This window comes from Lissotriton helveticus, chromosome 3_1 (genome assembly GCF_964261635.1).
Source record: "Lissotriton helveticus chromosome 3_1, aLisHel1.1, whole genome shotgun sequence".
In the NCBI taxonomy this organism is placed as follows: Eukaryota; Metazoa; Chordata; class Amphibia; order Caudata; family Salamandridae; genus Lissotriton; species Lissotriton helveticus.
This window is the reverse complement of record NC_136061.1, coordinates 1,737,792,678-1,737,806,938: the sequence shown is the minus strand read 5'-3', so window position 1 is coordinate 1,737,806,938 and position 14,261 is coordinate 1,737,792,678.

Below are 14,261 nucleotides of genomic sequence, written 5' to 3'. Positions count from 1 at the left end.
GTCTTTAGCCCGGCTTGCTTGAATCCAGTGGCAAAGTGAGCAAGGGACTCACGTCTGAGCATACCCTGCCACACTTATGGCGGACAAAAGTGGTACAAAAGGGGGTGGTGATGGACGGAGCATCTGAATCAATCAAACACTCACACCCAGTCAAAAGATCTGGGTTTAATCCATCACCGTTCTTTAGCCCACTCTGCCACCCCAGTTCAGACATGGCTATATGTAAATCAGTCTGACCCTGTGCCTCATGGGAACAGTCGAGCCCGAACTGCCAAGCCATGTCTTCCCTGGACCGGAAACAAGCTTCCGAGGACCGGTTTCTGGCATTCCAGCCGTCTGCAGCCCGGCTTGCTTGAATCCAGTGGCAAAGTGAACAAGGGACTCACGTCTGAGCATACCCTGCCACACTTATGGTGGACAAAAGTGGTACAAAAGGGGGTGGTGATGGACGGAGCATCTGAATCAATCAAACACTCACACCCAGTCAAAAGATCTGGGTTTAATCCATAACCCTTCTTTAGCCCACTCTGCCACCCCAGTTCAGACATGGCTATATGCAAATCAGTCTGACCCTGTGCCTCATGAGAAAAGTCCAGCCCGAACTGGCAAGCCATGTCTTCCCTGAACCAGAAACAAGCTTCCGAGGACCGGTTTCTGGCATTCCAGCCATCTTCAGCCCGGCTTGCTTGAATCCAGTGGCAAAGTGAGCAAGGGACTCACGTCTGAGCATACCCTGCCACACTTATGGCGGACAAAAGTGGTACAAGAGGGGGTGGTGATGGATGGAGCATCTGAATCAATCAAACACTCACAACCAGTCAAAAGATCTGGGTTTAATCCATCACCGTTCATTAGCCCACTCTGCCACCCCAGTTCAGACATGGCTATATGCAAATCAGTCTGACCCTGTGCCTCATGGGAACAGTCCAGCCCGAACTGCCAAGCCATGTCTTCCCTGGACCGGAAACAAACTTCCGAGGACCAGTTTCTGGCATTCCAGCCGTCTTCAGCCCGGCTTGCTTGAATCCAGTGGCAAAGTGAGCAAGGGACTCACGTCTGAGCATACCCTGCCACACTTATGGCGGACAAAAGTGGTACAAAAGGGGGTGGTGATGGACGGAGCATCTGAATCAATCAAACACTCACACACAGTCAAAAGATCTGGGTTTAATCCATCACCGTTCTTCAGCCCACTCTGCCACCCCAGTTCAGACATGGCTATAAGCAAATCAGTCTGACCCTGTGCCTCATGGGAACAGTTTAGCCCGAACTGCCAAGCCATGTCTTCCCTGGACTGGAAACAAGCTTCCGAGGACCGGTTTCTGGCATTCCAGCCGTCTTCAGCCCGGCTTGCTTGAATCCAGTGGCAAAGTGAGCAAGGGACTCACGTCTGAGCATACCCTGCCACACTTATGGCGGACAAAAGTGGTACAAAAGGGGGTGGTGATGGACGGAGCATCTGAATCAATCAAACACTCACACCCAGTCAAAAGATCTGGGTTTAATCCATCACCGTTCTTTAGCCCACTCTGCCACCCCAGTTAAGACATGGCTATATGCAAATCAGTCTGACCTGTGCCTCATGGGAACAGTCCAGCGCGAACTGCCAAGCCATGTCTTCCCTGGACCGGAAACAAGCTTCCGAGGACCGGTTTCTGGCATTCCAGCCGTCTTCAGCCCGGCTTGCTTGAATCCAGTGGCAAAGTGAGCAAGGGACTCACGTCTGAGCATACCCTGCAACACTTATGGCGGGCAAAAGTAGTACAAAAGGGGGTGGTGATGGACGGAGCATCTGCATCAATCAAACACTCACACCCAGTCAAAAGATCTGGGTTTAATCCATCACCGTTCTTTAGCCCACTCTGCCACCCCAGTTCAGAAATGGCTATATGCAAATCAGTCTGACCCTGTGCCTCATGGGAACAGTCCAGCCCGAACTGCCAAGCCATGTCTTCCCTGGACCGGAAACAAGCTTCCGAGGGCCGGTTTCTGGCATTCCAGCCGTCTTCAGCCCGACTTGCTTGAATCCAGTGGCAAAGTGAGCAAGGGACTGACGTCTGAGCATACCCTGCCACACTTATGGCGGAAAAAAGTGGTACAAAAGGGGGTGGTGATGGACAGAGCATCTGAATCAATCAAACCCTCTCACTCAGTCAAAAGATCTGGGTTTCATCCATCACCATTCTTTAGCCCACTCTGCCACCCCAGTTCAGACATGGCTATATGCAAATCAGTCTGACCCTGTGCCTCATGGGAACAGTCCAGCCCGAACTGCCAAGCCATGTCTTCCCTGGACCGGAAACAAGCTTCCGAGGACCGGTTTCTGGCATTCCAGCCGTCTTCAGCCCGGCTTGCTTGAATCCAGTGGCAAAGTGAGCAAGGGACTCAGGTCTGAGCATACCCTGCCACACTTATGGCGGACAAAAGTGGTACAAAAGGGGGTGGTGATGGACGGAGCATCTGAATCAAACACTCACACCCTGTCAAAAGATCTGGGTTTAATCCATCACCGTTCATTAGCCCACTCTGCCACCCCAGTTCAGACATGGCTTTATGCAAATCAGTCTGACCCTGTGCCTCATGGGAACAGTCCAGCCCTAACTGCCAAGCCATGTCTTCCCTGGACCGGAAACAAGCTTCCGAGGAACGGTTTCTGGCATTCCAGCCGTCTTTAGCCCGGCTTGCTTGAATCCAGTGGCAAAGTGAGCAAGGGACTCACGTCTGAGCATACCCTGCCACACTTATGGCGGACAAAAGTGGTACAAAAGGGGGTGGTGATGGACGGAGCATCTGAATCAAACACTCACACCCTGTCAAAAGATCTGGGTTTAATCCATCACCGTTCATTAGCCCACTCTGCCACCCCAGTTCAGACATGGCTTTATGCAAATCAGTCTGACCCTGTGCCTCATGGGAACAGTCCAGCCCTAACTGCCAAGCCATGTCTTCCCTGGACCGGAAACAAGCTTCCGAGGACCGGTTTCTGGCATTCCAGCCGTCTTCAGCCCGGCTTGCTTGAATCCAGTGGCAAAGTGAACAAGGGACTCATGTCTGAGCATACCCTGCCACACTTATGGTGGACAAAAGTGGTACAAAAGGGGGTGGTGATGGACGAAGCATCTGAATCAATCAAACACTCACACCCAGTCAAAAGATCTGGGTTTAATCCATCACCGTTCTTTAGCCCACTCTGCTACCCCAGTTCAGACATGGCTATATGCAAATCAGTCTGACCCTGTGCCTCATGGGAAAAGTCCAGCCCGAACTGGCAAGCCATGTCTTCCCTGGACTGGAAACAAACTTCCGAGGACCAGTTTCTGGCATTCCAGCCATCTTCAGCCCGGCTTGCTTGAATCCAGTGGCAAAGTGAGCAAGGGACTCACGTCTGAGCATACCCTGCCACACTTATGGCGGACAAAAGTGGTACAAAAGGGGGTGGTGATGGACGGAGCATCTGAATCAATCAAACACTCACACCCAGTCAAAAGATCTGGGTTTAATCCATCACCGTTCTTTAGCCCACTCTGCCACCCCAGTTCAGACATGGCTATATGTAAATCAGTCTGACCCTGTGCCTCATGGGAACAGTCCAGCCCGAACTGCCAAGCCATGTCTTCCCTGGACCGGAAACAAGCTTCCGAGGACCGGTTTCTGGCATTCCAGCCGTCTTCAGCCCGGCTTGCTTGAATCCAGTGGCAAAGTGAGCAAGGGACTCACATCTGAGCATACCCTGCCACACTTATGGCGGAAAAAAGTGGTACAAAAGGAGGTGGTGATGGACGGAGCATCTGAATCAATCAAACCCTCACACTCAGTCAAAAGATCTGGGTTTCATCCATCACCATTCTTTAGCCCACTCTGCCACCCCAGTTCAGACATGGCTATATGCAAATCAGTCTGACCCTGTGCCTCATGGGAACAGTCCAGCCCGAACTGCCAAGCCATGTCTTCCCTGGACCGGAAACAAGCTTCCGAGGACCAGTTTCTGGCATTCCAGCCGTCTTCAGCCCGGCTTGCTTGAATCCAGTGGCAAAGTGAGCAAGGGACTCACGTCTGAGCATACCCTGACACACTTATGGCGGACAAAAGTGGTACAAAAGGGGGTGGTGATGGACGGAGCATCTGAATCAAACACTCACACCCAGTCAAAAGATCTGGGTTTAATCCATCACCGTTCTATAGCCCACTCTGCCACCCCAGTTCAGACATGGCTATATGGAAAACAGTCTGACCCTGTGCCTCATGGGAACAGTCCAGCCTTAACTGCCAAGCCATGTCTTCGCTGGACCGGAAACAAGCTTCCGAGGACCGGTTTCTGGCATTCCAGCCGTCTTTAGCCCGGCTTGCTTGAATCCAGTGGCAAAGTGAGCAAGGGACTCACGTCTGAGCATACCCTGCCACACTTATGGCGGACAAAGGTGGTACAAAAGGGGGTGGTGATGGACGGAGCATCTGAATCAATCAAACACTCACACCCAGTCAAAAGATCTGGGTTTAATCCATCACCGTTCTTTAGCCCACTCTGCCACCCCAGTTCAGACATGGCTATATGTAAATCAGTCTGACCCTGTGCCTCATGGGAACAGTCGAGCCCGAACTGCCAAGCCATGTCTTCCCTGGACCGGAAACAAGCTTCCGAGGACCGGTTTCTGGCATTCCAGCCGTCTGCAGCCCGGCTTGCTTGAATCCAGTGGCAAAGTGAACAAGGGACTCACGTCTGAGCATACCCTGCCACACTTATGGTGGACAAAAGTGGTACAAAAGGGGGTGGTGATGGACGGAGCATCTGAATCAATCAAACACTCACACCCAGTCAAAAGATCTGGGTTTAATCCATAACCCTTCTTTAGCCCACTCTGCCACCCCAGTTCAGACATGGCTATATGCAAATCAGTCTGACCCTGTGCCTCATGAGAAAAGTCCAGCCCGAACTGGCAAGCCATGTCTTCCCTGAACCAGAAACAAGCTTCCGAGGACCGGTTTCTGGCATTCCAGCCATCTTCAGCCCGGCTTGCTTGAATCCAGTGGCAAAGTGAGCAAGGGACTCACGTCTGAGCATACCCTGCCACACTTATGGCGGACAAAAGTGGTACAAGAGGGGGTGGTGATGGATGGAGCATCTGAATCAATCAAACACTCACAACCAGTCAAAAGATCTGGGTTTAATCCATCACCGTTCTTTAGCCCACTCTGCCACCCCAGTTCAGACATGGCTATATGCAAATCAGTCTGACCCTGTGCCTCATGGGAACAGTCCAGCCCGAACTGCCAAGCCATGTCTTCCCTGGACCGGAAACAAACTTCCGAGGACCAGTTTCTGGCATTCCAGCCGTCTTCAGCCCGGCTTGCTTGAATCCAGTGGCAAAGTGAGCAAGGGACTCACGTCTGAGCATACCCTGCCACACTTATGGCGGACAAAAGTGGTACAAAAGGGGGTGGTGATGGACGGAGCATCTGAATCAATCAAACACTCACACACAGTCAAAAGATCTGGGTTTAATCCATCACCGTTCTTTAGCCCACTCTGCCACCCCAGTTCAGACATGGCTATAAGCAAATCAGTCTGACCCTGTGCCTCATGGGAACAGTTTAGCCCGAACTGCCAAGCCATGTCTTCCCTGGACTGGAAACAAGCTTCCGAGGACCGGTTTCTGGCATTCCAGCCGTCTTCAGCCCGGCTTGCTTGAATCCAGTGGCAAAGTGAGCAAGGGACTCACGTCTGAGCATACCCTGCCACACTTATGGCGGACAAAAGTGGTACAAAAGGGGGTGGTGATGGACGGAGCATCTGAATCAATCAAACACTCACACCCAGTCAAAAGATCTGGGTTTTATCCATCACCGTTCTTTAGCCCACTCTGCCACCCCAGTTAAGACATGGCTATATGCAAATCAGTCTGACCTGTGCCTCATGGGAACAGTCCAGCGCGAACTGCCAAGCCATGTCTTCCCTGGACCGGAAACAAGCTTCCGAGGACCGGTTTCTGGCATTCCAGCCGTCTTCAGCCCGGCTTGCTTGAATCCAGTGGCAAAGTGAGCAAGGGACTCACGTCTGAGCATACCCTGCCACACTTATGGCGGACAAAAGTGGTACAAAAGGGGGTGGTGATGGACGGAGCATCTGAATCAAACACTCACACCCTGTCAAAAGATCTGGGTTTAATCCATCACCGTTCATTAGCCCACTCTGCCACCCCAGTTCAGACATGGCTATATGCAAATCAGTCTGACCCTGTGCCTCATGGGAACAGTCCAGCCCTAACTGCCAAGCCATGTCTTCCCTGGACCGGAAACAAGCTTCCGAGGACCGGTTTCCGGCATTCCAGCCGTCTTCAGCCCGGCTTGCTTGAATCCAGTCGCAAAGTGAGCAAGGGACTCACGTCTGAGCATACCCTGCCACACTTATGGCGGACAAAAGTGGTACAAAAGGGGGTGGTGATGGACGGAGCATCTGAATCAATCAAACACTCACACCCAGTCAAAAGATCTGGGTTTAATCCATCACCGTTCTTTAGCCCACTCAGCCACCCCAGTTCAGACATGGCTATATGTAAATCAGTCTGACCCTGTGCCTCATGGGAACAGTCGAGCCCGAACTGCCAAGCCATGTCTTCCCTGGACCGGAAACAAGCTTCCGAGGACCGGTTTCTGGCATTCCAGCCGTCTTCAGCCCGGCTTGCTTGAATCCAGTGGCAAAGTGAACAAGGGACTCACGTCTGAGCTTACCCTGCCATCATCCCCTTTTTTTATCGCTTTCTTCACCCTAAGTGTGGCAGGGTATGCTCAGACGTGAGTCCCTTGCTCACTTTGCCACTAGATTCAAGCAAGCCAGGCTGAAGACGGCTGGAATGCCAGAAACCGGTCCTCGGAAGCTTGTTTCCGGTCCAGGGAAGACATGGCTTGGCAGTTAGGGCTGGACTGTTCCCATGAGGCACAGGGTCAGACTGATTTGCATATAGCCATGTCTGAACTGGGGTGGCAGAGTGGGCTAAAGAACGGTGATGGATTAAACCCAGATCTTTTGACTGGTTGTGAGTGTTTGATTGATTCAGATGCTCCATCCATCACCACCCCCTCTTGTACCACTTTTGTCCGCCATAAGTGTGGCAGGGTATGCTCAGACGTGAGTACCTTGTTCACTTGGCCACTGGATTCAAGATAGCCTGGCTGATGAGGATTATGAATCCGAAACCGGTCCCAGGATGCTTGTTTCCGGCCCAGGGAAGACATGGCTTGGCAGTTCGGGCTGGACTGTTCCCATAAGGCACAGGGTCAGACTGATTTGCATATAGCCATGTCTGAACTGGGGTGGCTGAGTGAACTAAAGAATGGTGATGGATTAAACCCAGATCAGTTGACTGGGGGTGAGTGTTTGATTTGTTCAAGCGCTCCGTCCATCACCCCCTTTTGTATCGCTTTGTTCGCCCTAAGTGTGGCAGGGTATGCTCAGACGTGAGTCCCTTGTTCACTTGGCCACTGTATTCAAGATAGCCTGGCTGATGAGGATTATGAATCCGAAACCGGTCCCAGGATGCTTGTTTCCGGTCCAGGGAAGACATGGCTTGGCAGTTCGGGCTGGACTGTTCCCATAAGGCACAGGGTCAGACTGATTTGCATATAGCCATGTCTGAACTGGGGTGGCTTAGTGAACTAAAGAATGGTGATGGATTAAACCCAGATCAGTTGACTGGGGGTGAGTGTTTGATTTGTTCAAGCGCTCCGTCCATCACCCCCTTTTGTATCGCTTTGTTCGCCATAAGTGTGGCAGGGTATGCTCTGACGTGAGTCCCTTGTTCACTTGGCCACTGGATTCAAGATAGCCTGGCTGATGAGGATTATGAATCCGAAACCGGTTCCAGGATGCTTGTTTCTGGTCCAGGGTAGACATGGCTTGGCAGTTCGGGCTGGACTGTTCCCATAAGGCACAGGGTCAGACTGATTTGCATATAGCCATGTCTGAACTGGGGTGGCTGAGTGAACTAAAGAATGGTGATGGATTAAACCCAGATCAGTTGACTGGGGGTGAGTGTTTGATTTGTTCAAGCGCTCCGTCCATCACCCCCTTTTGTATCGCTTTGTTCGCCCTAAGTGTGGCAGGGTATGCTCAGACGTGAGTCCCTTGTTCACTTGGCCACTGGATTCAAGATAGCCTGGCTGATGAGGATTATGAATCCGAAACCGGTCCCAGGATGCTTGTTTCCGGTTCTGGGAAGACATGGCTTGGCAGTTCGGGCTGGACTGTTCCCATAAGGCACAGGGTCAAACTGATTTGCATATAGCCATGTCTGAACTGGGGTGGCTGAGTGAACTAAAGAATGGTGATGGATTAAACCCAGATCAGTTGACTGGGGGTGAGTGTTTGATTTGTTCAAGCGCTCCGTCCATCACCCCCTTTTGTATCGCTTTGTTCGCCCTAAGTGTGGCAGGATATGCTCAGGCGTGAGTACCTTGTTCACTTGGCCACTGGATTCAAGATAGCCTGGCTGATGAGGATTATGAATCCGAAACCGGTCCCAGGATGCTTGTTTCCGGTCCAGGGAAGACATGACTTGGCAGTTCGGGCTGGACTGTTCCCATAAGGCACAGGGTCGGACTGATTTGCATATAGCCATGTCTGAACTGGGGTGGTTGAGTGAACTAAAGAATGGTGATGGATTAAACCCAGATCAGTTGACTGTGGTTGAGTGTTTGATTTGTTCAAGCGCTCCGTCCATCACCCCCTTTTGTATCACCTTATTTTGGATAAAGGTCTGGAAAAACCTAGAAGCGTCTCTGACTTTTTTTTTTTTTTTTTTAATTTGTTTTTATTGCAGAATTATAGACAAACTCCAAGGTCAAACGACCAGACATCCTCTTACAACTCGAAGCACCATATCGTGACAAAATAGTACACAGCCATTTAGCCCACATCCCGGAGGCCGGGCGACGCACCAACCATCTCTTTCAGTCCGGTCCACATAGCGGCCAAAAGGACATCCGATCAACAGCACGATCATGTATCTGCTTTTTCATTACCTAACAAACTCCCCCCCCAGCGCTGATACTTCCCACATTTTCCTTTATGTTATGTCCGGGCCCCCAGTATCCACCCCGGCAGGTCCACCTTAGTTCTCTTCTAGAGCAGTCGTCCGATCGCGTCTAATACCAATCATTCCTCATCGACCCCTACGTGTCTCCCTACCACCGACTGCTGGTGAACTGGTGGGTTCCCCTGTCTCGGAAGCCCCCTTCGGTGTGTTAGCAGTGTCCCAGTATCTATTCCCCCCCGACCCCCCCCTGCCGCCATAGATGTGGGTGGTATCTGTGGGTCCCAAAAATGGCGTCAATATGCCCATCGGGGTCAAGCTGTGGTCTTCCTAGCCTCATGGAACCTCCCCGTCCAGGCTCCCCTCCTCCTCCTCCCTGGTCAAGTAGTCGTTCAGGGCCTGCACAATCATCTCCCACGCTCTCGCAAGCTCTAAGCTCTTCTCATTACCGGTCCGCGTAGCCTGCCGCATTCTGATCACACTCTCACACTGGGACCATTTACGCAGCTCATTCGACCATCTCCGGACAGACGGGCCCTCCCTGGATTTCCAGTGCCAGGTAATCTCCCTCTGCGCCAGAATAAGTCCTAAGTCGATAAACTTGCTCGTGTTTTTGGTCTTCGCCGTGTGTGGGAACCACAGCAATATACATGCGGCCATGTAAAAGTCCACCTCCCTGTCCGTGACAGCATTCAAAAGCTCCCCCACCTCTGCCCAGTACGTCCCCAACCGCGGGCAACCCCACAGCATATGGTCTAACTCAACTGCAGGTACCAAGCATCTCGGACACGCTGCATCCTGTACCTGAAAGTGCCGTCTGATTTTCCCTGGTGTCAGGTATGCTCTATGTAATATGAAGAAATGGACCTGTTGGAAGCGAGCGTTCCTACAACCCTTCCATGTTCTCTTCCAAATGTGGCCCCACTCCGGGTCCGGTATGGGCTTACCTATGCAGTCCTCCCATTTCCCCTTCAGCTCGGCCAACGGTGCCAGACCCTCGTTCAGCATTCTCGAATGAAGACAGGTCACCGCCTTTACCGTACCCGCAGCCATCACAACGTACTGGCAGGCCATAGTCGTTTCTGGTTCGCCCAGTCCCCCCTGCCAGTGTTTTTGTATCGCCGTAGTCACAGCGGCATGCAATAGGTAGCTCCCATCCGCAAGCCCAAATTGGTCCTGCAACACCCGATAGGGTACTAGCACCCCGTCCGCATAAAGATCTCCCACCATCTGCAATCCCAGGTCCTCCCATTCCGCCAACGGAGACCAATCACCTCCATGAGGCAGTGCCGTCAGCATTCCCAGGGGGATCTCTGGAGCATATGGGCGAGCAGAACCCGCTCTCTTCAGGCTCCTAAGCCAGCACGACCTGAGGGTTTTCTCTTCAATCGTGAGATCGCCCAATCTCAGCTTTTGCTGCAGTACAATGTAGGACAGGATGTGCCGCTGAATCCCCTTCCCTCGTCCCTGGTTGGGGCCCCTGAACTCTCTCGCGACGTTCTGCGTCAAGATCTGGAGCTGGGCCGCTAGGTAGTACAACTCAAAATCGGGGACCGCCATCCCCCCCTCAAGCTTGGGCCTATGCAAAGTATGCAACGCCACTCTGCGTCTTCCGTGGCCCCAAAGGAAGGCAACTACCATCGAACGCAGCTCTCTAAAGATCCTCAGAGGGATCCATACCGGCAAGGTGCGGAAATAATAAAGCAACCGCGGCAGTGCCACCATTTTCAGCAGCGCTACCCTGCCCTGCACCGACAAGGGGAGAGAGGCCCAAAAAGTCATGCAGCCCCGCAGCCCCCGTATGCAACGGCCTACGTTACCCTCCAACAGGTCAACAGCCTCATGATAAACCCGGACCCCCAGGTAGGTGAAGCAGGAGCCCTCCCAGACCACTTCCATTGTCAGAGGGGGGTACGACACGTTCCCCTTCAGAGGGAAAATGCAGGTTTTACTCCAGTTTACCCTAAGGCCCGACATCCTGCCAAACCGGGAGAGCATTTCCGTCGCCCCACGAAGGGCGCCTTCCGTGTCCTCCAAGTAGAGCAGCAGATCATCCGCATACAGCGAGATGTGATGGAGTCCCCCGTTGCTCCAGACTCCTGGATACAGTACTCCCGTTCGCGCCTGCGCCGCCAATGGTTCCATCGCCAAAGCAAACAGGAGGGGGGACAGCGAGCAGCCCTGCCTCGTCCCTCTACGCACCGGATAAGCAGGAGAAATTGCCTGTCCCAATCTGACCCTGGCCGTTGCCTCAGCATAGAGGACCCTCGTCCAGCGGCCAAAGCCACCCCCAAGGCCAAACTTCTCCAGGACCTTATCAAGATATAGCCATTCCAGGCTATCAAAGGCTTTCTCTATATCCACTGATAACACTGCGGATCTACCGTCCAGGGCCTGGGCACCATCCAGTATACGAATCAGGCGGCGGATATTAAGGGACGTATTTCTTGTGGGGATAAACCCCGCTTGGTCCTCGTGGACCAATGCGGTCATGTGTGGCAGCAACCTGGTCGCCAGAATACGGCTTAAGATCTTGTAATCGACTGTCAGCATAGATAGGGGCCTATATGAAGTCACTTCTGTGGCATCTTTCCCTGGCTTCAGCAACGGCACCACTAAGGCTTCCCTCATCGATTGGGGGAGACGTCCCAAGGTCTGGGCTTTGGAAAACACCACCAAGAGTCTCGGAGCCAAAATATCTATGAATTTCGCATAAAATTCAACCGGCAGGCCGTCCACCCCCGGTGTCTTATTCCTAGCCATCTGTTTAATGGCCACCCGAATTTCCGATAGAGTTATCGGGCCGCCCAACCCCTTCGCAGTCTCATCATCTAATATCGGGAGCTGAGCAGCATCCAGGTATTCATCTATCCTAACTCCTTCCCCGCCCAACTGGCTCTCATATAGAGTCGTATAGTAGGATTGGAAGCGATTCAAGACCGCAGACTGGGTATAAACCACTTCCCCGGTCCCCGTTTTAATGCTCATGATCGGGTTGCCTCTAGGTTCTGGGTTGGCGAGTTTGGCAAGTAGCGTGCCCACCTTATCTCTCTTCCCGTGCACCTTGATAAGGTACAACTTGTAATCATAGCAGCGCAGTCTTTCCGTTTCCCTTGCCACTACTTCTTTCGCCTCTAGTAGCCTGCCCTGCAGCTCCGGTCGTTCTGGCCTGCGCCGCTCTAGGTCCCTTAGCGCATTTTCTGCCTTCTCCAGATCCGCCACTAACGTCGTTCTGACATTCGCAAACCTGCCCATACACACTCCTCTCTCCACCACCTTCATCGCATCCCATTCCACCGATCTCGCGGTGGTCGTACCCGCATTCACCTCAAAATACTGCTCGATGCCCTGCTGGACTGTGGCGCTAAACACTGGATCCTCCAATGTGTCAGGGCCCAACCTCCACGTCGGCACCGCAGACCTCACCCGCCGCCATTGTACTGTCATCAGTAAGGGGTTATGGTCCGAGATGGTCCTGGCCAGGTACTCCGTATGTGTCACCAGTGCTGCCATACTACCGCTACAAAGGATAGAGTCTATTCTAACATGTAATGCATGCAGTGCCGAAAAGAAGGAGTAGTCCCTAACATCAGGGTGTTGCTCCCTCCACACATCCACTAGGCCCCACCTCTCCTGCCAATCCTTCCTGTGCGCGGCCAACCTCCGTACCGGGGAGTCGACCAGCGGCGGGTGTGATCTATCCCGTGCCACGTCCGTGATGGAATTAAAGTCTCCTCCCACTATAATGGGGCCCGCCAGGAAGTGAGCCATCAATCCGGAGAGTTTGTCAAAGAAACTGGCCTAGTCCACATTAGGGACATAGATACTGCTCAGCACCACCTCCCGGCCATACAGCCTGCCCTCCACCACCACAAATCGGCCCTCAGGGTCCACCAATTGGTTTGTAACCTGAAATGGGACTCCCGCTCTCACCCATATCAGTACCCCTCTAGCAAACGCCGAATACGTCGTACCAAACACCTGACCTCGCCATCTCTTTTGCAACGCCGCACATTCCTGCTTGGTCAGGTGGGTCTCCTGCAATAATGCAATCTGAATGCCCCGCCTCACCAAGTAAGCATGCACCCTGCTTCTCCGGGACATCGTACGCAGGCCACGGACGTTCCATGTAAGGGCTTTTAAATCAGGTAACGTTCCCATTGCCTCTATTTCCCCTCCAATTCAGCAACATCAATTGAACCCCCACATCACGGCAGCATTCTCCCCAACGTAAAACATCCACAAAAACTTTCCCAACCCCACTCCCCAGAACAGGACCCAATAACAAAGCATCAGCCCCCATCCAAACCAAAAACATCACACACAGTCCACTATACTGTGGTCGTCACCACAGAAGGCCTTAAGGGCAATGAGGGGAGGCCCGGGCCGATCCGGGGCAGACCGTGTCCCAGCTCCAAGCCCTAGATCCCTTACGACTGTCACATCAGAGTACCTGCTGGTCCGCCAGATACCCCAGATAGTCCGCTCCAGCAGCAGCCGCCGTGTAGGCCCACTCAGCCATTGTCACTCGTTGAACAGCCCATCCGCCGTCTGCGGGGTGACCTCCGGTCCCACAACGTTGTCCGCCTCGGACAGTTCCTCCCCAGACTTTCTGCTCTCCACTTCTGAGTCAGAGTCTCCCAGTTCTTTCTCCTGCTGCGAACCCGTGATGAACGCCGTCGCTACCAGCGCCCCCTTTCTGTCCTCCGCCATCTCGGCAGCGCGCTGTGCCTGTTTAAGTTTGTTCTTCTTACGAATGCGCTGGGACTTCCGGATTCGCACCGGCTGCTGTCGTTCCCGGTCGCCTTTTTGTTGGCGGTCCGTGCCAGCGCGGTACAACTCCAGCCAAGACCACGCCTCATCAGGGGTCTGGAAGAATTGGGTCGCCCCATCCAGGATTACTCGCAGTTTGGCCGGGAAGAGTAGGAAATACTGAATACCCTCATTTCTCAGCTCTTTCTTCACGGCCAGAAACGATGCCCTATTCCTCTGAACCTCTTGCGTATAGTCTGGAAAGATCATGACCGAGCTGTTATCCACTTTGAAGGGGCCCACCGATCGTGCTCTTTGGATCAGGTAGTCCCGGTCCTTGAAGTGCAAGAGTCTGATCACCATCGGCCGTGGGGGGCGCCCCTGCAAGGGTGGGCGAGACGGGACCCTGTGTGCTCGCTCCAGGGAGAAGAACGGAGATAAGCCCTCTGGGGCCACGACCGTTCTCAACCAGCCCTCCATATA